General features: G+C 47.2%; 1 long non-coding RNA gene across 2 annotated transcripts in view; it reads left to right on the top strand.

The window, feature by feature from the left end:
- LOC113459782 (uncharacterized) overlaps positions 1 to 21,914 on the top strand; it is a 123,791-nt gene that overhangs the window by 6,239 nt on the left and 95,638 nt on the right. The window contains exons 1-2 of one of the 2 annotated variants that reach the window (XR_012581057.1): positions 4,935 to 5,153; positions 9,028 to 9,116. This is a non-coding gene — a long non-coding RNA (uncharacterized LOC113459782). Of the gene's footprint in view, positions 1 to 4,934; positions 5,154 to 9,027; positions 9,117 to 21,914 lie in introns of those variants that run through there. The other variant, XR_012581056.1, reaches the window with a different exon arrangement.

Below are 21,914 nucleotides of genomic sequence, written 5' to 3'. Positions count from 1 at the left end.
GTGTTCACATGGGTTTTAGGATGAGGGAAGAGACGAGGATCTGACTCCGTGTTTCAGAAGACTGATTTATTATTTTGTAATATATATTACATTAAAACTATACTAAAAGAATAGAAGAAAGGATTTCATCGGAAGGATAGCTAAGAATAGGAAAAGAAAGAATGACAACAAAAGCGTCTGTCTCGGACAGAGAGTCCGAGCCAGCTGACTGTGATTGGCCATTAATTAGAAACAACCACATGAGACCAGTCACAGATGCACCTGCTGCATTCCACAGCAGCAGAAAATCATTGTTTACATTTTGTTCCTGAGGCATCTCAGCTTCTCAGGAGGAAAAATCCTAAAGAAAGGATTTTCAATAAAAGATATCTGTGACAGAGTGGAGTCATCTTGAGCTCTCTGCAGGTGGGCTGGGGGTTGGAAATTTCTGCACTCTGGATATTGGTGGTTTTTTTTTTAGCATGGGGTGCTGTGTCCAGAGTCCTGTTTTGGATTTGTTAAAGCCTCATTCTTCCCAAAGCTAGTAGCTGTGAACCTCTGCCTCAGTGGTCTTAGTTCATGCCCTCATTCCACTTCTGTGTGTGGATCCTACAGGTATTGATCCGCTGCTTTGGAAAGAGGTTTGTGTGGTTGCTTAACCTTTCTACTCTGGAATAACCCAGGAAGCTTCATACATCCTCTAATTCTGGCTGCTCCTGGTGCATTTTTAAGCAGGCAGCTTGTAGATGTGCTCTCTGGAAAAGCCTACTTCGTGGTAAAGCAAAACCTCATCACTGATGCTGTCACTGGAGAAAAATGTATTCATTACAATTATTCTTTCTATTATTTTTAGGAAAGATGCAATCTCACCTCATGCATAAAATTAGTTTAATGGAACAGCAGGAATGGGAGGGAATATTGGCTTTCCTGTGCTTGTCTGGGGAGTGAGTGAACAATTTCTTTGCTCCCTCTCAGGTCCTGGATGAATGATATGTCATTGGAACCACAGTTTTAGCTGAGGTGAGTCCATGAAGGCAGCAGGGAACAAAAAACCAGGTTTTAAAAATTACTTAAACAAAGAAAGAGGAATCTGTGAGCTTCTAAACACTGTCCTCAAGCAGCCAGTGAGGCTGAGGGTAGCGCTGTCAAAGTGCACTTGTGCTTGCCTGCCCCTCAAAAACTTCTTTTTTCACTTCGCTCCCTGGGAATTGGAAAGGAGAGATGAGGATAGAAGTGATAATGTCAGCTCGGGGCACGGAGCGCCGGTCACGGCCGCGTGTGCAGGAGCTCCCGTCCCCTCCAGCAGTCCCACATGGCCTTGTCCCTCGGTTTATTTCCCTCAGAACTCCAGGTTATCTCGGGGAGAGCTTTTTTTCACTGAAAAGTGAACTTCAGTGAATTTCTCCCTTTCTTATGGAAGCAAGAAATTTGTAAAAATTTCGAACCGGAAGCTCTTCCTTCGCCGGCAGCTGGGGTATCAGAAACTCTTTGTTCGGAGGAATATCCTGGTCAAAAATCTGCTGAAAACAGGGATTGTCACAGCTTCTGGCCCTGGGATTCAGGTGGGACCAAGCCCTTCTCTCAGAGATGAGAAAAGGAGCTTTCCCCTCCTTTCCTGGAGGGAGAGATCCCTTCCTGCTGATCCTCAAAATGTGTCCACAAGAATTAGGGGTTCTTTGAGTGAGAAGGATCAAAGGATGAGTTGGGAGTGGGAAAAAAAAGTGTGGGAAGGAGGCAGTTGCAGGCAAACTCATCTAATTTCCATCAATAGGTGTGAGTCAAGCCTGGGGTTCTGCCTGTCTCCCATTCCCTCCTTCCCTTGCAGTTTCTACACGGGGTTTGCACTTTTCCCTCCTCCACCACTCATCCCTCTTGGGCTGCAGGAGATAGACACTTTTTAAAATGCAAGGTGAGGGTTTGGTTTATTTTTTTTTCAGCTCATCAAACGCTCTCTGGTGGCACCAGGGCTGTGAGAAAGCCCAAAAGACTTGGAGGCTGTGTGCAGTCTCATTCCCTTCGGGGGCCATCCCTCCTCCAACAACTTCACTTGGCTGTGATGCTTCCCAACATCTCCTCGCCCTCGGGCTCCTGCAGCTCCCCCAGCACCAGTCACTGCTTCTGACTCCACTCCCTGTCCTCCTGCCAAGTCGTCTTTGGGCCACCTCCACATCTACTTTACCTTGCAGGGGACAAAATATCCCTGATTCCTGGGAGGAAGTGAAAACATGGCCATGAAGGAGTTTCCTGTGCTCTGTGGGTGAAAAATCTCCCCTGCTACACGAAAAAGAGATATAAAATTGCTTTTTAACCTGCTTGTCTGCCTTTTCCCCTCGGTCTTTGCAGAGATGATGGAAGCATTGATCTGACCCTGCCTGTGCCGCGCTGTCAGCGTTCAGGTTGTCCCCAGAGCTCCTCTAAGCCAGGATCACAGGCCAGATTAAACTGGTAGAAAACCTTACAGCTTGTGGGGGACATTGCCAGAGAGTACAGGGACTTATTAGTGACAGGGGATCTTGAGGAGAGCAGGCTTTGCTGGGAGATTTTATCTATTTTTATAGCTGGCGCAGGTGGATTTTTCTGTGATAAAAAGCTGTAAACACCACAAAAGTCAGAATGCTCCTTCCTGGCTTGCAGTAATCAGCTCCTGGCTCTGAACCACCAGAGAAAAAGGACCCTACCCCAAAGTAATGGGACTTGGCAGAGGTCAGGCTCTGCTTGTAGGTGATAAGAGAGTTTAGCCTTGAACCAATTCCTTTGGAGGGAGCTGGGCAAAAAGAAGGTGCTGGTGGTGCCCCTCAGGGGAGGAATTCGGAGTTAACCAGCTCCTTAACGCACATCAGAGAATCCACCTCCACCAATCTCTCTTTTTTCTGGAGACTGTTTTCCTTGCTCCTGCAAAGAAAGTGGACATTGCCTTTAATACCTTTCAATATTATCTGCCCTGTGTGGTTTTACTTGGCAGGAGCATCGGTTTTCTTTTTTTGTTATCCATCTTTTAAACTGTTTTTGAGCAGGAAAACACTTCCCCCAAAGGTTACTTAAAGAGCTCTTGTCCAAATAGTGACAACGGTGGCACTTGGGGTTTGTGCATCGATCCTAGAAGGCAAACAAACTACTCCAACTATAAACCTTAAGTTTTTTAATTGGGAAATTGATTTTAAATCCAAGCCTCTTGAAAAATCTAATTATTTTCCTTTAAAAAAAAAAACAAAATGAAAATAGGGAGAGTCTTTCTCTCTGTCATGCTCCACCAGGCAAAAGAAAGTGAGGAGGAAATAATTCCTGGCTGCATCTCTGCAGGGTGCCCTGGTGATAACCTGGATAATACAATCTGATTTTGGCCTTGAGTCTGTTCCCTTGGATTATCACATTTCTTCAAGGACCAAAAGCTGTGTTGGTGATTCAGACCCGGAGCAGAATGTCTTTTTAGTGGCAAGCTTTCAGGTTCGGTTTGTTTTTTTTCCTTTTCCCCAGCCATCAAAGGCCAGAGAGGAGGCTTTTATCATGTGGCTGCTTTATAGAGAGCACATTGTGGGCATCTTGACAAGTTCCTTCCTTCCTTCCTTCCTTCCTTCCTTCCTTCCTTCCTTCCTTCCTTCCTTCCTTCCTTCCTTCCTTCCTTCCTTCCTTCCTTCCTTCCTTCCTTCCTTCCTTCCTTCCTTCCTTCCTTCCTTCCTTCCTTCCTTCCTTCCTCCCTTCCTTCCTTCCTTCCTTCCTTCCCTCCTTCCCTCCCTCCCTCCCACCACTTTCTTCTTTATAGAAACACTGTCAAGCAAAAAAAAGTTTTCCAGTAGCTCCAAGGAGAGGGACGTTTCCAGCTACTCAGTCACCCTCAAACTGTGAAGACGCCACGTATCAGCTGCATAAAATTAATTTACTTAGTTAAGGGAGGCGTTAATTAAGAGATCTCATTTATTGTGTTTCTGCAGACAGCTCTCGAGGGCCTTTGGAGTTGTCAGCTCTGGTGACAGCAGGAGCTAATGGTGTCACAAATCCGCAGTGGCAGCGTTCCTGCCAGGGGAGGAGCTGGGAGATGGTGGAAGGGGTTTCACAAGGGGGTGATGGAGACGTGGAGAGGCTTGGGGGATGATGAGAGCTCTGCCCTTCCTCAGACTCCCCCCAGTGAATTCTGGCAAAGCCACGGATGCCAGGCCATGTGCGGCCAAAAAAGTATTTGTGTGGATCGACTTAAAATAACCTACTGTCCATGTGAGCTGAAGTGGGAAGGAATCTTTGATTTATTTGAAATAATCAGCTTTTTCTGCACTCAGAGAGGTTAATTCTCCTTGGTTAATCAGAATGTGTCAATCTGACGAGCAAGTGCAGGCCTAACACCGAACTCATGGGTTTAAATTTAAAGTGTCTAAGAAAATAACGAATACATTTTATCTGAAAGAATTGCATGCTCCAGTACAGCTGTTTATAGGCATCTCCTTCAGGAAAAGCTGCACCAACACTTTTCCCCCCACTTTTTTTATCTTCTTATCATCTTTATCAAGTTGCTTTTGGAGAGAATTGAAATTCTCTTGATGCAGAAAATAAGCTAAAAGGAAAAAAAATCCTACAAAACAGTGGAGTGCTGAACTCGCTGAGGAAGTGGTGCTGCCATCTCCCAGGCAAAGAGGTTTTGTGTTTTGAGCTTTTTGTTTGTTAAACAAAGGAGGCATTGCCTGTGCTTAGGAAATCAGCCCTGGCTCTTCTTTAACACCCTGCTAACAAATACATATTAGTACTTTGTCCTTTTTTAATAGATTTTCACTCATTTAAACCCAGGGTATGTATCAGCCTCATATAGGCTACCACTATTTAAACTTTGATTGATTTATTTAATTTTTTTAAGCATGGTTTTTAATGTGTGTGGGATGTCAGTGGCTGTGCAGCTTGGATCAGCCCCTAGCCCTGCCCCTCTCTGGGTGATCCTTGTGCTCCTGCCCAGGGGAAATGAGGTTTCAGGGGAATTTTCTGCCATTGGTAGCTCAGGGTTGGATTTTGTAGCTGCTCCAGGAGTGGTTTGAGAAACAGGAAAGGCATTTTTCCAAACAGATCCTGAGGAGTTTCAGTCCAAAAGAATAACTGGGAGCTTGCCCTGTGTCCCCAGGGATGTGATACATTTTGCTGTCTGCCTCTCAGAGGAGAAAGAAACCTCATCTTGCCCTTGGCTCCCATCACAAAAGGTTTGTGGTCCTCAGGCAGAGCTGGGCAGGGATGGAAAATGGTGAGAGATGGAGCTTTTAGTTTCTGATTTAACCCTGAAGCAACAGCAGGGCATTCCTGTGGTGGGGGCTGCAGGGAGAATAGGTTTATTCCCTATAGGAATTGCATGTCCAACAGATTTTTCTCTTGGGTCTGTCTCCTTTGAAGCCACACAGGATCTGACCAAGGCTTTTCCTGCAGCAGCACAGTGTGGATTTTCCTTTGCTTTACCACTCTGATTGTATCCCCAGGGCTGCCTCGCCCCGTCCAGCTCAAAATGGGATCATAAAATCCAAACAGAACCATGAAATGCTTTGGAAGGGAACATCTAATTCCAGCAGCCATTCTGTGAGCAGGGACCAGGTTTCTCAGAGTCCCATCCAGCCTGGCCCTGAACACTGCCAGGGATGGGCACAGCATGATCCCATTTTTGGGAGAGGAGAAGCAGGACACTGTGATGGTGTTCACAGGATGAGGGAAGAGATGAGGATCTGACTCCGTGTTTCAGAAGGCTGATTTATTATTTTATGATATATATTACATTTAAACTACACTAAAAGAATAGAAGAAAAGGTTTCATCAGAAGGCTGGCTAAGAATAGAATAGCAAAGAATGATAACAAAGATTTGTGGGTTGGACAGAGAGCCCGAGCCAGCTGATTGTGATTGGCCATTAATTAGAAACAACCACATGAGACCAATCACAGATGCACCTGTTGCATTCCACAGCAGCAGATAATCAATGTTTACATTTTGTTCCCAAGGCCTCTCAGCTTCTCAGGAGGAAGAATCCTGAAGAAAAGATTTTCCATACAGGATGTCTGCGACATGGCACTGCCCCAGGTTGTGCAAGGGTGGGATGTTGGTGGGCTGGGAGGCAGCACACAAAATCCACAGTGTGGATGTGCTTCAGAGCTGCCTGGGGAGGATTATCTCTCCTGATGGGGTGGCCAACAGCAGGACAGGGTGCTGTGGGAGGGGGCCCAGCAGAAGATGAGCTCATGGGGGATTCGTTTAAAGCACAGTGTCGGATCCTATAAATCCGCGGGGTTTTGCATATTTCCATATTTATATATGAAAATTTCCCGGGGTGGCTCAAAGGCAACTGAAATAAAAACAAGGCTGTCAGAGCTTGAAAACCAGCAGCAAATCTCTAACAGACCATTTAATACAAATGTATGGGTCTGGAGAACGTCTGAGCTGGTCGCTCGGGGCACTGCAGCTCTGCTGGCCGGGAGGCTATGGGGTGGAGGGACCTTTCAGCCTAGCTCATGTCCCATGGGAGAGGGGCACTGGGCTGCTGGCACTTCCCTCGGGTGCTGTCTTGCTGTCTTGTGTGTGCTGTGATGGTCTGGGAGAGGGCAGGGAGTTGATCTTTGTGGCTGCTTGCTTGTGGTGCCCCAAATCTGCGAGGGATGCTGGTGGCAGGGCTGGAATGGGGCAGAGGAATGTTTTACACCCTTCAGGGGCTGTGCTGTGCTGTGTTCAGCCTTCCTGATGGAAACCAACTCCTTCTCCTGTGCCCTTTTCCTTCCTGATCTGCAGTTATCATCCAGAACAAGGATTCTCCAAACCACTGGTCTGTATCACCCTCGCTGACCTTCTGCTGCTTCATGAGTCCCTTCCCATGGATTAATTTAAAGGAGCATCTCAGAGATTTATGCTCTGTGTCCAGAGGGGCCCTCCAGGCTGGAAAACAAACTCCTTTTAGATTGCCATGCATATCTTCACTCTTCTTTTTTGAGTAACTCCAGGTGTTGTCCACTTTCTGGTCTCCCTGAGCAGCCCCAGATCCCTGGGTAGGTTCTGGCCTGAAGATTTTATAGAATCATGAAACAGTTTGGGGTGGAAGCAACCTTTAAAGTCCAATCCCCTGCCATGGACAGGGGTGCTCAAAGCCTCATCCAGCCTGGTCCAGAATATCCCCAGGGATGGAGCATCCACTGCCTCTCTGGTGGTTTCACCACCTTCGTGGTCAAAATCGTGCACCAAATGTTTCTGGAGGCAAACTCCTGCTTTCCTGATGCAAGGACAAGAGCAACCTCGGAGTCCTCAGTAATTTTTCCCCCTCCTCAGCCCCAAGGCAGGAACTGGAGGCCACGGACACCCTGTTTCAGCTGCAGTCTCCAAATCAAAAGGAAATAATTAGCGAAGGACGGGAAAGCTGGGACAAAAACAAGCTGTCAAGATGAAGAAGAAGGTGCTAATGTGTCTGTCATCCCTCTTCCCTCCTGGCCGGCCCCCAGAGGAGGGAGGCAGGCTCTGATGGAGAGCAGGGAGGGTGTCCTGCTGCCTGTCAGCCTCAGCTGTCTCCAGACATCAGCTCTCCTCTCTTGAAGGCTCCTCTTGCTCCCAGGCCCCTTCCTTCTGCTGCCCCCCAAACTCCTGGCAGGGATTTGCTCCACATGGACAGTTTGATGGCCATGACTTCCCTGCACAAGCACTTCCAGCTCAGGCTTGATCCCCTGCCACTGATTAGTGTGCTAGCAGCGCCCATTTCTCTTCATTACCCACAGGCAGGTGTGTGGGATGAGCAGCTCTCATGTTGGTGTCCGCAGTTATTAAGTTAAGCAAGATGAATCCCGGTGTCAGCATCTCCCTCTTGGCTTTGCTCAGGGCTTTGCTCCTTCCCCTTTGGCACTGGGGGACATTCTTGGCACTCTTGAAAGGGGCTGGGCATTTTCTGCTTGAGAAAATCACTTCCCAGGTCATTGCTGTGGCTGATTACCAGGCTGGGAAGAAGCAAGGCAAAAATCCAGGGGTATGAACACCTGGGGAGCTTTGCTTAAAGTTCTCCCCAATGCTGTGGCCTCAAGAGTGGAGCTGTCACCCTCCATCCACTGAATGGTGTCACCAGTGATGAGCATTATTGGAGGTTGGTTTTAAGGCTGGCAGTTAATATTTAGGGGGTTTTGGACCCCCTAACTTTTAACCAAACTCTTACACTCCTCAATCTTGGTGATCCTGCTGTTGGGAAGCCTTGGGAGAGTTTTCCTGGCCAGGATTCTGACAGCTGGGATGGAGGGAGCACCCACCCCAGCCCTCAGCAAAACTTTTCTCCGTCATTTCTGTGCAGGGCTAGGGATTTCTGAGGAAAAAGGGGAATCCCTGCCAGTCACAGTGGTGTAAAATGCCCCGTGAGGGTGCATAGTGAGGTCAGCAGTGTTTGCTCCAGAAAAGAAATTCCATCCCTGCTGTGCTCTGGGGCTCCATGAGGTTTAAGGCAGCATTTGTCATCCCTCTGTAGGGTTCGTTCCCAAGCCCTGCTGCCTTTCCAAGGGCAGGTTCCTGCCATGCCCTGCAGCATCCCCTTTCCCTCTAGCTGGCATTAGAGGGCAGTCAAAGGAAACCTTCCTCATCCTCCTGCTCTGCGGGCTGCCAGCCCGGGGCACAGGGCTGCCCTCCAAGCAGGACCCTTTGCCTTGCCCTCACCCTCTTCTTTTGGCTTCCTGCCCGTGTTTCACGGGTGAAAACCCCTCTGGTTTTGTGCCTGGCATTGGGGACAGAGCATCTGCAGCCCTGCTGGATCCTGGGTGCAGCTCCTGCCCTGCCTGGCCCTCTGTCTCCCCCTAAGTGACACCCCTGGATCTTGTCTCGGTTTGACAAATCAGGCCACTTACTCTAAGTGATGACATGGATAAATATTGCAGGCATTGCTTTACGTCTGGGTACCCTGATAATAAAAGCTATCAGGATCTCTTCCCCCTGCCCGTGCATAGCAATTACCACCCAAGGGTTCCCTCCTCCATCACCGGAGCGGCATGTGCGATTGTGTCTGTGACAGCAAGATTTCCCACTTGCACTGCTGGTTTTGGGCCATAAAACTGCCTTTTTTTTTTTTTTTTTTTTTTTGCAGACAATTCAGCAGCAGTGTGGTGAGACTGTGCAAGCTGTGGGTTCAGAATGGGGGATCTCACAGGAGCCTTTTTGCTCACGGAATTCCAGGTACCTGTGCCCACTTGGATGGATCTGGAGTGGGTTGAGGGTGTTGTTTTAACTCACAGGTGCTTTCCTCGAGCCAGCCCCCATCCAGGCTCAGCTCCTCATCTCCACTGGCACGTCGGTGGCTCTCCTGGGCTGAGGCTGTCAAATTGCAGGGTATTATTTTTAGCCTGGTTTCCCGAGGAAAAGCAGCTTATGCGATTGTACTGTCTGTCAGTGCCTTTCCTCCCACCAGCCTCCCCTTAACAAGTTTTGAACCCCCTGTCACATTTTCCTGGAGGGATAGAGAGCTCCAAGATGTGACATTCCTGCACGTTTCCCTGCAAATTGGCAGCTGGGGCCACCTTCCTTGGGGAGAGGATGAGGATGGGTGGCAGCACCGGGGACAGCAGGGGATGCTGGGGAAGGTGCGAGGTGAGAGGCTGGGAACGGCCTCTTCTGAAGGTTTAATATCTCAAACACAGATATTAAGCCTTAATTAAAGTTAATTTCTGGGAGAGGCGTTTCATTACAAAGGGTTTCTCCAGCTCAGGCGTGTCCATGCCATCTGCTCGGAGCCAGCAGAGCCCTCGGCCCCTCTGGCTGCAAGAACCGGCCCTTCCTGGGAAAAGGGAACTCCAAAACATCTCTTTTCTTCCTCCCTCCTCTCACTCTGGGCCATTACTGACAGGAATTTATTCATTTTTTTAAGACCTGGCAGGGGAAGGCAGAGTTTCGTCTCCCATGGTTTTCCCCAGTGTGGGTTCTCTGGTGGCTCACAGAGAAATTTGGGTTGGTTCTTCTCCTTTCTCCAGCAATTTTTTGTTTTTTTTTTTCCTTAAGCTTTCCTTAAGAGTTTGGGATTTCTACCCCATGGTGAAAATAGTGAAATGGTGGCTTGACTGAAATGATCACATACACACACACACACACACAGGAGCTCCTGTTCCTTAGGGATCTGCTCTTAATGAGAGACAGCTCCCATTAATGCTTGCTTACTTTTTAGTTGAGGTCTTTGCTGGGAATGGAATTTTTATGGGAAATCTTAAACCAAACAACGTTGCTAATAAGCTGTAATCAGAACCAGGGAGGGAAGGGACCTGCTTCTTTCTCATCCCGCAGTCCTCCTTGCTGAGGTTTCAGAAGGAAGGCTTTTCCTGCAGCAAGATAAAACCAAGATACTTTTTGTTTTCTTTTTTTTAAAACCATAAGGTGAGAGTGAAACTCCCAGGATTGGTTTATGGCTTGGGCCTCGCTGGGAATGTTGGGGAGAGAGAGGTACAAATCCCTGCTTTGAAGGGCTTGAATCTGAGCCATCTGCATCCCTGGCCAGTGCCCAACATACCAGGTTATTTGTGTTCTGTGAAGCTTTGTTTCTCTTATTTTCTTCCTTTTTTTCTTTCTTTTATTTCATTTTTTTTCCTAAACCACTGAAAACTCCGTGATGACGCAGAAAAATCTGTGGCCTGGGTAAATAAATGTGTCATTTGAAATGGCTTTTTTTCCTCCCCTCTGTGTGAGATCTTGGGCTTGGCAAGTTGACATCCTCTGACTAAAAACCATTTTGTCTCAATTTCTGGCCATTCTTGCTCACAGTGAGTGGGTTGTGCCCATAAAGACAGAAGTTGCTGGGTAAAGCTGAGTAATTCTCTGTTTAGAGGCCTTTGCTGCTGTCTCCTCTTCCCTCAAGCAGCCACCTGAAGAGGATTATTGTCACATATTTTGATGTAGAACCTGAATCTGTCTCCTGCTTTACTCAGGAGAAATCCAAATGCACTTGCAACAAGCCCAGGATTCCTTGTGAAATGTTCACCTGCTTAAAGGAGGCTTTAAAAGGAAAAAACCTTTTATTAAGAAAAAAAATAGAAGGAAAGGCTGCTTTTCTCACTTTATGAAATGATGGATATTTTTTTTCTGTGTGCAATATTTAGATAAAAGGGGCTGAACTTCTAATTACATTACCTAAGGAGGCTTAATAATGTTTGCCCAAAGTATCTGGTCGTGAAAATTCACCGGAGTCAATTCAGTTTAATTTCTGCTGAAATCCCTTCGCTTCATCCCTTCCTGCTTCCCAAGGGTGGGAAATCCCTGGGTTTGGGTTCCAACAGAGACAATCTTATATTTGAGGAGGGCTGGAGAAGACCTGGGTTTGTTGATGCTGGGTTGGAGGACCTCCTGTGCTGGCCAGTAACACCAATTATATTCCAGCTGTTCCTCAGCCCTTTGGGTTTCTGAGGTAGCAGTCAATAGGGCTTTTTCTTTCTCTTTCCTGGAAATATTTTCAGCTGTAGATGCCTTTTTGCCATCAGGGCTCCCTGATGTGTTGTAGGACACAGCTCAACCACAGAGGGCTTCTCCACTGACTTTGGCACCCTTGGCACTGATCTTTTAAACCTGGGATTTTGTCCCATTGAATGTCACTCCACATCCGTCAGTCCGGCTCTCAAAGGCATCATTTCCTTCCAAATGATGCCAAAACTCCTTGTTTTGCCTTGTTTTGCCTCCAGAGTAGTGAGTTTGATGAGTGTTGGTCCCCCGTTGTTAAGGAAGTGTTGAATGTGAGTGGTGACTGAACAGCCTGCTCAGCAAAATCTCTCCAAGCTGCCTCCTTTTTTGGTATTATCTATTATAATATATATATATATATTTTTTTTTTTAGGCCAAGCATTTCTTTGATTTATAATTCTTTTCCTAATGCTCCCCTCCTACAGTTTAACTAATCGTTTGCCCATGTGGCACAATATCAGATGCTTTTCTGAAGTCCAGATGGTCAAGCTCTCTCACAAAAGACAAAGATTTGCTTTTGTCTTGGAAAAAAAAAAACAACCAAAAAAAAGAGCTGTTATCTCCCAGAAAAATGTATTTACCAGGCTCGCCTGACTGAATCCATCTGTGTGAAATCTGGCTGGCTTTACCCAATTTTCTTAGATTTTTGCTTTGGTGTGGCTTTTTGAGCAGACCAACCTGTGGCTGCCCAAACCTCACTCTCTCACCCCTGTCTTAAATATCCCCTCATCTTTAGCATTGCACCCTCCTTCCCTCCTGGAAATAATAATAAATAAAATAATCTGTGCAGAAAGGAGTCTCTGGGCAGGCAGGCAGTGGCACTGAAGCGATTATTTCCAGCACAGCAAAAGGTTGAGAACTGGGTACAATTATCACTCCCGGTTTTACATGCTAACAGGATTTGCCTTTGGGGGATTAAGTTAACTATTCTGTCACGCAGGTGAGTGTTTTGTTTCGCTCCTCTGAACCAGCCTTTCTCAGGCTGTCAGGGAGAGGAAGATAAAAGATGAGTCCCGCTTTGCAAAGCCCCGACCGCGGCTCAAGGCTGGCCTTGGAGAGATTAATTTGGGCTTGTTTCAAGGTCATCTCAGGTGCATCTCATTGTTGAAGGCGCCTGCACTGCTGGGGAAGTATGGATGCTTTTAAAATTCTTCCAGGCTGTGGATCAAGGGGAAGTGGGGAGGGGAAGGAGCTCTGATGTTTCAAGAAAATATAAATAAAGAGCCCTGGTCCAGACGCTCTGTGTGGTGAAGCTTTCAGGCTGTCGCTGCATGGATTCCCAAGCTGAGGGCAAAGAGCTGCTCCAGCCAGAATTTCCACTCAGTTTTTCATTCTGACAGAAAATATCAGGGTGATTGACCTTTTTCATTTATTTTTATTTTTATTTTTGTGTTGAACCCATTCCAGGGAGCTCTTGTGACTCCCTGCGATTATTGGCTCCTGTGCTTTGGGTGGCAGCTAGGTTCCACTGGGCAGAAACTGCCCAAAAAGGGACCAAGCCAGGCCCTCAAAGGAAAAGTGGCACCAGGGGAGGTTTAGATTGGAAAGATTTCTTCACATAAAGGGTGGTCAGGCATTGGAACAGACTGCCCAGGGAAGTGATGGAGTCACCATCCTCGGAAATGTTGGGAAAATGTGTGGTTTTGGCACTTGAGAACAAGGTGGTGCTGCTGGTTTGATGGCTGTGCTGGATCATCTTAGAAGCCTCTTGGTGATTCTCTGGAAGAGACAAATCTCAGACTAGCTGTGATTCTGGGGAGGAATGACCATTTTTGCTACAGCAAAGCTTTGAACAGTGATGAGAGATCAAACACATACAGCCAGTGAGCAGCACAACAAAAATGACAATGAGAGATGTTTTACCCTCCACTGATAAACTCAGGTCTATTTCCATGCCTGAACTGTGCAAAGTGGGGGTTTGCTTTGCATTGCTCCAGTTTTCTTTGAGAAGATAAAGAGCTTGGAATTCCTAAGGAGTTGTGTTCTTCAGATACTCATTCCTCCCTGAGTCAGGATTCCCTTAAACACCCCTGGTGACCATCCCTCCTACCCCTTTAACAGAAACTGCTTTTCTCTTGACTTTCTGGGGAAGCTGCAGCTTTAGGAGATGATCAGAATGAAACGAATCCCTGGTGAATTAATTGAAAGGGTCAATGTCTGCAGTTAATCAGCTAAAACTGCCTGTGGCCACCCAGCTGTGTCTTTCATGTCAGCAAGATCTCCACCTCAGATGGATTTTTTGGGTGGGTTTTTTTGGGGGACACATGGACAATTATGCTTTGACATTTATCTCAGGCATAGCTTTGCCTCTCTTCCTCCTTGGTGGTTTTTTTTTTTTTTTTTTTTTTTTTGTTTTATTTTTTTTTCTCCCTTCCTAGTCAGGTGTAGGTTGGAATAACTTGACTTAATGACACTTTTTCAGCCCTGATTTTGGTGGTGACAGTTATTAACAGTTCCTCGATAAGAAACAGGTGTTTCAGCATGGTCCATCAGGCAGAAGAAGAACAATGCCTCCCCAATGTCATTGTTCATGATGTATTCAGTGACTGCTGGCTTTTTTTTTCTTCTTTTAATGAAGATTTTATTCAACCTCATAGGTAGCATTTACTATTTAGTATGCAGGCTTTGGGCAAGCTAGTGGAGTGGAAAAGCTTTTAATTTCTTTTTAATGCAAACATGGATCTTGCAAGACCTTGTCAAGTGATTGGAATGGGCTCAGGCTCCTGCTCATGTTCTCTCAGCATTACTTGGTGGTCCCCTGCGAGAAAATCCTGAGGATTTCTCATGGGATTTGTGGTTGAAGGGACAGGTCCAAGCCTGAAGGGATCAGGGAGACTCCCCTGTCCACTCCAGTTTTGTAACAGGGAGCCACACCTGGGATGGTTTGGGCAGAAAACATCATTAGTACAACAGGGGCATTGTAGCAGCTCCTGGGCTCTGCTGCCACTTCCCAGGTTTCCCCATGGATGGGTGGGTGAGGAGCAATGTTCTGGAGTACAAAGCTGTCAAATATCCTGGGTTGTTTTTGTTGTGATGAGGTGTGAGCATGGATCATGCCCTTGCTGGGATGGCTGGTGATTTGCTCTGGCTCTGAGGGGAGGGCAGCTCTGCCACAGCTGCAGCCCAGGTGTGCTGGGCAGGTCCCACCTTCCCCTCTGTGCTCCTGGGGCTCACAGGGAAGGAAAGGGGTGAATGTGGGGCACAGCAATGCAAGTTGTTTTCAATTACCATCTGTATGGCAGATTACCTTTGTCAAGTGGGCAGCTTGCCTTATCTCTCTCTTTGAGTGACCACAATCACACCTCTCTGGGAGGGGACATTGCTGATAACAGCTATTGAATGTCACTGCATGACTGATAAGAACTATAACATCCCATTGGGAGATGCTCCGCCCAGGGGGAGGAGCCAAGCATTGCTACCCAGATATAATCCAGAGGTTTTGAGACACCAGCACGGCTTTCTCCATGGGTTTCCCCAGAGGAACAGCAGCTGCCTCTCCTTCCACTGGATCTTCAGAGGAAGAATACATCCTTCTCTACAGGACCCCCCTGCTCCAACAGAACCACCCCTGACACTGCAGGAGGGCTGAGCCACAATTCCAATGGGACTGCTACCAACACCCTGACCCACAGGGTGTCAGGTTGGGTTCTGACTCTGTCAGTGTTGCTCTGCATTATTTATTTGATAATTTTATTTTCTTTCTCTATTAAAGAACTGCTATTTCCTGCTCCCATATTTTTTGCCTGAGAGCCCCTTAATTTAAAATTCATAGCAATTGGGAGGGATGGGGAGGGTTTACATTCTCCATTTCAGGGGAGGCTCCTGCCTTCCTTAGCAGACACCTGTCTTTCCAAACCCAGACACCACTCCAGCCTCTTCCCATCCTGTGCCAGAGTTACTCCCAGAAGGAGCTGCCATCTCTGTGGTCAGTGGGACTGGCTGTCTGGGCTCCTGGTAGGTGCTGGAGTTGTTTGATATCCCTTCAAGGAGAACTTCCTGCATCCTGAGGAAACTCCCCAGTGATGGGAAGAGACAGACTTCTGTCTGAAGGGTGCAGCAATGGCATCTTCTCTTCCTCCTCATCCTCATCCTCCAGGGATGCTGTGGTCCAGCTTTCCCTGGATTGCAGGGCCTTGCCTTGCTGGAGCAGCTCTTGAAAGCAGGGCTGGGACACCCACAGCCTCTCACAGCTTTATTCTGTACCACAACCTATGGATTTGTTTACTTCCCATTGATTTTTGATATCACAGAGGGGTGGATCACTGCAAGGCCCATCAAAGGTGCTCAACAGGTCCCTTTGGCCTCCTGAATGACCCAGTCCTGCTGCTAGGGTGGAAAAGGAGAAAGAAGGATTAATTTGTGATAAATAACGCATTTGTACCCACTTAAATGTTGTTTGATCTCCACAGTCTTCATTCCTCTGGTGACAGACAGCTCTGTGTTACCCATCATGAGGCTTTAGCAGCCCCCACAGAGACAAGCTCAGCTAATACATCCCTCCCCATTATTACCTTCTTTCCAAAAATAATAATAATCATAAAAAAAAAATCCGCTCTCCTGTGGTGGCTTTTCACAGCGATTTCTCCAAATGAAACAATTAATGAACATTAAACATCCTTTTTCTGGGAAGGCAGCAATCAGGAGAGAAGATGGAATATCCCTTTAAAATCTCCCTGTACATATGGACGTGCACACGGAGCCCCTTCAGGGCTGAGAAGGATTGGAAGTGATGGTTACCAGTATAATATTTAGATGAGGGTTAATTACCATAAACCGTTTGGATTTTAATGTCTCCTTCTGTACAGTGTGTAAATCAGGGCTGGAATGGGTTTGTGTGCATGCAGCGGGTGAGAGGAATGTTCTCCCGGTCTGGAATCTGGCCTTTTGGGTCTGGCCACCATTCCAGCTCACAGAAGCACTGGGGATGGACACTGCCCACTCTGGGGAGGGTTCCCCCTCTCACCATCCCTGCCCTGAGGATGAATTTTCTCCTGTCTCACCCCATCCCGGCCCGAGGCTTCCCCAGGAGGATGCTGAGGTGCCTGAACGATGACTCAGGTTTGGATCTGCATGGAGGGATGTCTCTAGCAGCGTGATACAGCCCTTTTTATTGGGCACTAAGGGCTTTTTATGGGGTTTTCAGCATCCAAGCCATGAGCAAGCTGTTTCTGTGGTTTGCTGTACCCACATCCACACCCTTCACTTCCCATGTCTGAGCAGAGGGGAAAGGGACTTTGCACGAAGCTGCTGGAGACCAGGAGAACTTGAGGCACCTCCCCACCTTCCCAGCCCCCTTCTTGTCCTTCCTCTTTGCCCCCTGTCCCTCAGTGGGGGCCTTGTTTGCCTTGCAAAGTGCTCTCATTATAAATGCATCAGCCTCTGCCGGTCTCACACGCGCAGCCTTCATTTAGCCCTCCAAGCTCAATTACATCTCAGGATGTCTGGGGCTAATTAAGTAATATTAGAACGTTTTCTTTTCTATTTTTTTTCCTTTCCCCCCTTCCCTAATGCAGCTTTCAAAGCACAAACCTTGGCTCTCACCCACTGGAGCCCACTTCTCCGAGCCTCTGAACTCTCCCTAATGCAGCTCGCCACGGAGGCAGGCTAATTACATTTCTGAAGGATGTCATTAGCAACGTGTTCCTGCTGGGTTGGAGGGCTGGGAACGCTCCCTTAGGGGTCTTTCAGCTTCACCACGCTCAGTGCCACCAGTGAGGGGTGGCTGGGCTCGGAGGGGAGCTCAGCCAGCAAAGCTGCCTTGCTCTGGGCTTGGTTGTGAGCAATCCTTGGGAAGGCTGAGCTAGAACAGAGGCCAGACAGAGCTAAAGGATAAAGCCGGGATTTTATTAGGAGGTTTTCATAGATCTACCTTGGGCAGCACAAGAGCCCAGCCAGGGCTGCACCCGAGACGAACCAAAATGGCCACAAAATGCACCCAAGATGAACCAAAATGGTCCCAAAATGTACAACCATGGGGTCTCTCACTTTGATCAGTTCTGCTCCATTTGCATATTGGAGTTAACTGTCCCATTCCAGCTTTAGCCAATGCAGTCCCATCCTGCTCGTTTTTCTCTCTTCATTCCACATTGTTTATGCTCTTGGGCCTGAGATTTGGATCATTTGTTCTTGATCCCCAGCTGGAGCAGGAATTGTTTTGTCTCCCTGCTCTGTGCAGATGTGACGGTGTTCACAGGGGTTCTTGGATGAGGGAAGAGACGACGATCTGACTCCATGTTTCAGAAGGCTTAATTTATTATTTTATTATATATATTGTATTAAAACTATACTAAAAGAATAGAAGAAAGGATTTCATCAGAAGGCTAGCTAAGAATAGAATAAGAAAGAATAGTAACAAAGGTTTGTGGCTCGGCTCTCTGTCTGAACCAGCTGGCTGTGATTGGCCATTAATTACAAACATCTAAGATGGGCCAATCACAGATCTGCCCATTGCATTCCACAGCAGCAGATAATCATTGTTTACATTTTGTTCCTGAGGTCTCTCAGCTTCTCAGGAGGAAAAATCCTAAGGAAAGGATTTTCCATAAAAGATGTCTGTGACATGCAGAGCTCACCATCCCATAATATGAACCTGGACCCACCCACTAAAGCAGCACAGAATGTGAAAAAATAAAAGCTAAAACCTGAGGCATCACTTCTCCTTGGAGGTGTTGCATCCTTCAGCTCATCCTGGTTTACAAGTATGAACTGATTAAGCCTCTCAGAGCTCCTGTGAAATAAGTAATTGCTCCTCTAATGGTTGGTATTATATCCACTCTCATCTCTAAGCCTTGGACAGTGCAAAAGGAACGAGGAGGAAAACCCTGAGCATGCAAAAAAGATCAGTGATGCTTTTGGTTTACCTGACCATATCACCTGCTGAAATCTGGAGCTGCCTGTTGGAACCCTGACTACTGAGAGTTTTAGACTTTCTGTGTTGACAAGAGAACACTGCATTTGATCTGAGGCTGTAGAAAAAGCTTCCAAAATGGAATGATGGAACCAAGATTGAAAGTGTGTAGTTTAAATAAAAGTGTGTAATATCACATAATAGAAAGCTAAGAGTTTTAAATAGACTATAACTATGTAATAGTTTTAATTATAATATAATAATATAAAACAAAATAAAAGTTTTAGAGCAGAGACTAATCCTTCTTCATAAGAAGAGCTACCCTAACAGGCACCTCTGGCCCATGGTACATAGATCCCCCTCTTTTATCTGTGCAAACCCCAATGAGCTCTGCTGGCTTCAGTGTGGGCTTCTCAGGGGCTTCCCCAGAGGGAAGAGAAACCAAAATTTGTCCATTTGGGGATCCCAAATTGCTTGCATCAGGGATGGGCTGCTGGTTCCCAAGGAAACAAAGAGGAAATTATGGTCACAGCTTATTGTCTTTCTCTCTCTCCCTAAGTGGTTACAAGGACAATGTTCCACTTTTGGGCAACCACAGCTCTCCTGGCTGGCCCAGGGCAAGGTGGCCTCCCACAGGTGAGTGCTGCTTTCAGGGGGTGTTAGAGGCTCATAAAAAGAAGCCACCTGTAATTCACAGTAAAAATTGCCATGGAAATTCCTGCTCATGTTGTGCTCAGTTACGTTCTGCTGTCCTGGAGAGATGCATTAGCTCTGTTAGTGAGGCTGGAGCTCCCTGCCTCTGGGAAAGATGGATTATCCCTGGTAACCCCTACCCCTGTGGGGAGCCTGATGCCCCCCTCTGCCTGCCTGGCTTTTTGGGGCACTTCCATAAGCATTAGGGAAGAGGATAATGCTGCCATGACCCTGGCCCACTGCTAATCCAAGAGGCATAGTAAGATAGGCTAATATTGGTTACCTCTTCGAATCTGGGTGGAAAGAAGGGTACATTTCAGTCCAGGATATCTCACACATTCTTTTGGTTTTGATTATTTTTTATCCCACTTACAAGTGGATTTTTTTTCCATTTGGCCCAAACAATAAGGAGGAACCAAAAGGAAGTAAAATCTTTATATCACGTAAAGATGGACTGCAAAGCTTTTGTAAAGACCTGTGTTGTGGGAAGATAAAAACCACTCAAGGATGGGTCAGGCACAACCTGGGCACAGCAGATGCAGCTTGTGAAGGTCAGCCTGGGCTTGGTGGCACTCTCTGATTGTGCCTATTTGGTGGCACCTGCTTTGGAAACATCACACTGGACACAAATTTCCTGGAGCTGTCTTTATCCTTGAGCTTTATCCTTTGCTACAACCTCCTGGGTTTTAGGAAAGCCTGGGGCTGGGAGGCCTCTGTGCAGACTGGCTTTTCCCTTTTGTTCATTGGGATGAAATTAAAGGGATTTTGGGAAAAAAAGCTGCTGTAACAAAGCTCAGCTGCCCTGGGAAATGTTGTACCCAAAAGCTGATTGTCCAAGGTGTGGGAATCCCAGGTTTCCCACTGCTCTGGCCAAGCTGCCAGCTTGCTGTTGTCTGGAACATTAATTGAGAGGTTCTGTTTAATTTTGGGGGCAAAATTAAGATCTGGGCTGTGAGACACCTGCAAGGGGGAACTGCAGCATGCAGGGGTGGCCTGGAGCAGCCACCTGGAGGTGGGGGACCAGTCTCTGTGTCCCAAAAATCAGAGAGAAACTGGAGAGAAACACAGCCAGGAGATTAGTCCAGGTGAAAGAAGGGACTCACATAGAATGTGGGGAGGGGACAGACCTGTCTGGAAGGTAAGAGAGTCCTAAACCAGTTCATTTCTGTACACTGTGATGTTCTCAGGAACCTGTTCTGGCCCTGAGCAGTCCCATCTGTGATGAGCTGGCAGGGTTTTTATGAAGGTCCAAACTGACATTAAATCCTCCATTTTGTGCTTGCTGGTAGCTGTGAGATTCAGAAGCTTTTCTGCTGAAGGCAGAGTCCTGGCAGTGCCCAGCAGCAAAAAGGGACAGGAGGCAGGAGCTGAAAGCCTGCAGCTGATCCAGCCATTCCTGGTGTAATGGTGCTTATCCAAAGGAGTGCTGGGGCTGTGAACAGCACATTTTGGCTGTGGGAGGGACAGCCAAACGTTTTAAAGGCTCCTGTAGTGTCTTAGTTCGGAAAGACAGGAGTCTGCTAAGGAAGGCAGGAGCCTCCCCTGAAATGGAGAATGTAAACCCTCCCCACCCCTCCCAATTGCTATGAATTTTAAATTAAGGGGCTCTCAGGCAAAAATGTGGGAGCAGGAAATAACAGTTCTTTAATAGGGAAGAAAAAATAAAAGGATAAAATAAACAATGCAGTACACTAGAACAACACTGACAGAGTCAGAACCCAGCCTGACACCCTGTGGGTCAGGGTGTTGGTGGCAGTCCCATTGGAAATGTGGCTGCAGCCCTCCTGCAGTGTCAGGGGTGGTTCTGTTGGAGCAGGGGGGTCCTGTAGAGAAGGATGTATTCTTCCTCTGAAGATCCAGTGGGGAAAGAGGCAGCTGCTGTTCCTCTGGGGAATCCTGTGGAGAAAGCCGTGCTGGTGTCTCAAAACCTCTGGATTATATCTGGGTAGCAATGCTTGGCTCCTCTCCCTGGGCGGAGCATCTCCCAATGGGATGTTATAGTTCTTATCAGTCATGCAGTGACATTCAATAGTCTGTTATCAGCAATGTCCCCTCCTGAGGGAGGTGTGATTGTGGTCACTCAAAGAGAGAGATAAGGCAAACTGCCCACTTGACAAAGGTAATTTGCCATACAGATGGTAATGGAAAACATCTTGCATTGCAATCTGGAACATGTAGCCTTTAATCAGCAGCAGCCGGGGCTGTGTGTGCTCCCACACTGTCCCAGGTCAGGAAGCACAGCCTGTGGTGGCTGCAGGGGTCCTGGGGCATGGTGAGGCTTCCCAACAGGAGAAGCAGTGCATCACCTAACCCCAAGGCAGGAAAAGTTTGAGGATTAATAAGAAACTTCTCTGATCCCATTCAGACCGCCGGAGGTTGCCCATGCTGTAACAACACACTCTGCAGATTACAGAACCCAGTAATTACAGCTAATAAGTCCAAGATGTGTAATTACCCTGAAGCACTTGCAGCTAGAAGGCAGAGTTAAGCACGGCTGTTACACACTCCTTAGGTGATCCATGGCTTTCCTTGCTCCCCATGAAATGCAGGAGCAGCAGAAAGTGTGGCTGCTCTTTTCCCCACCCAGTGCTGGCTTGAAGGGAAAAGCCAGCTCTTTTTCCTTCTTCCATTCCCCAGCTCCAAAATCCTGTTCCTTTTCTATAAGAGAGACAATTCCTGCTCGGATTTTCAGATCTGGAGTGGGAGGTTTTCGAGGGGAGGTTGTGTTTGTTTTTCCTTCCCACTGCTTTGCTTCCCTTCCTAATTAAAGCAGCTCTTTTGTCAGCCCCTGAATTCCTTCCCACCCTCCAGTTTTCCCAGGGAGGCTTCTTTACAATTCCTGCCTCTAATCAATACACAATTTATAGGCAATAACTTTGCCCAGAGAATAGGGAAGCAGCGATCAGCGTTTCTCCTGCACACCCAGCCCGCTGGAGCTGCTGACTGAAGGTCAATGCAGGCTTGACTGTGACTGATTTTTACTGTCTTTGGGCAAC

Source organism: Zonotrichia albicollis, chromosome 7 (assembly GCF_047830755.1).
Source record: "Zonotrichia albicollis isolate bZonAlb1 chromosome 7, bZonAlb1.hap1, whole genome shotgun sequence".
NCBI lineage: Eukaryota > Metazoa > Chordata > Aves > Passeriformes > Passerellidae > Zonotrichia > Zonotrichia albicollis.
The sequence above is the reverse complement of the archived record's forward strand: the minus strand, read 5'-3'. Positions and strand labels throughout refer to the sequence as shown.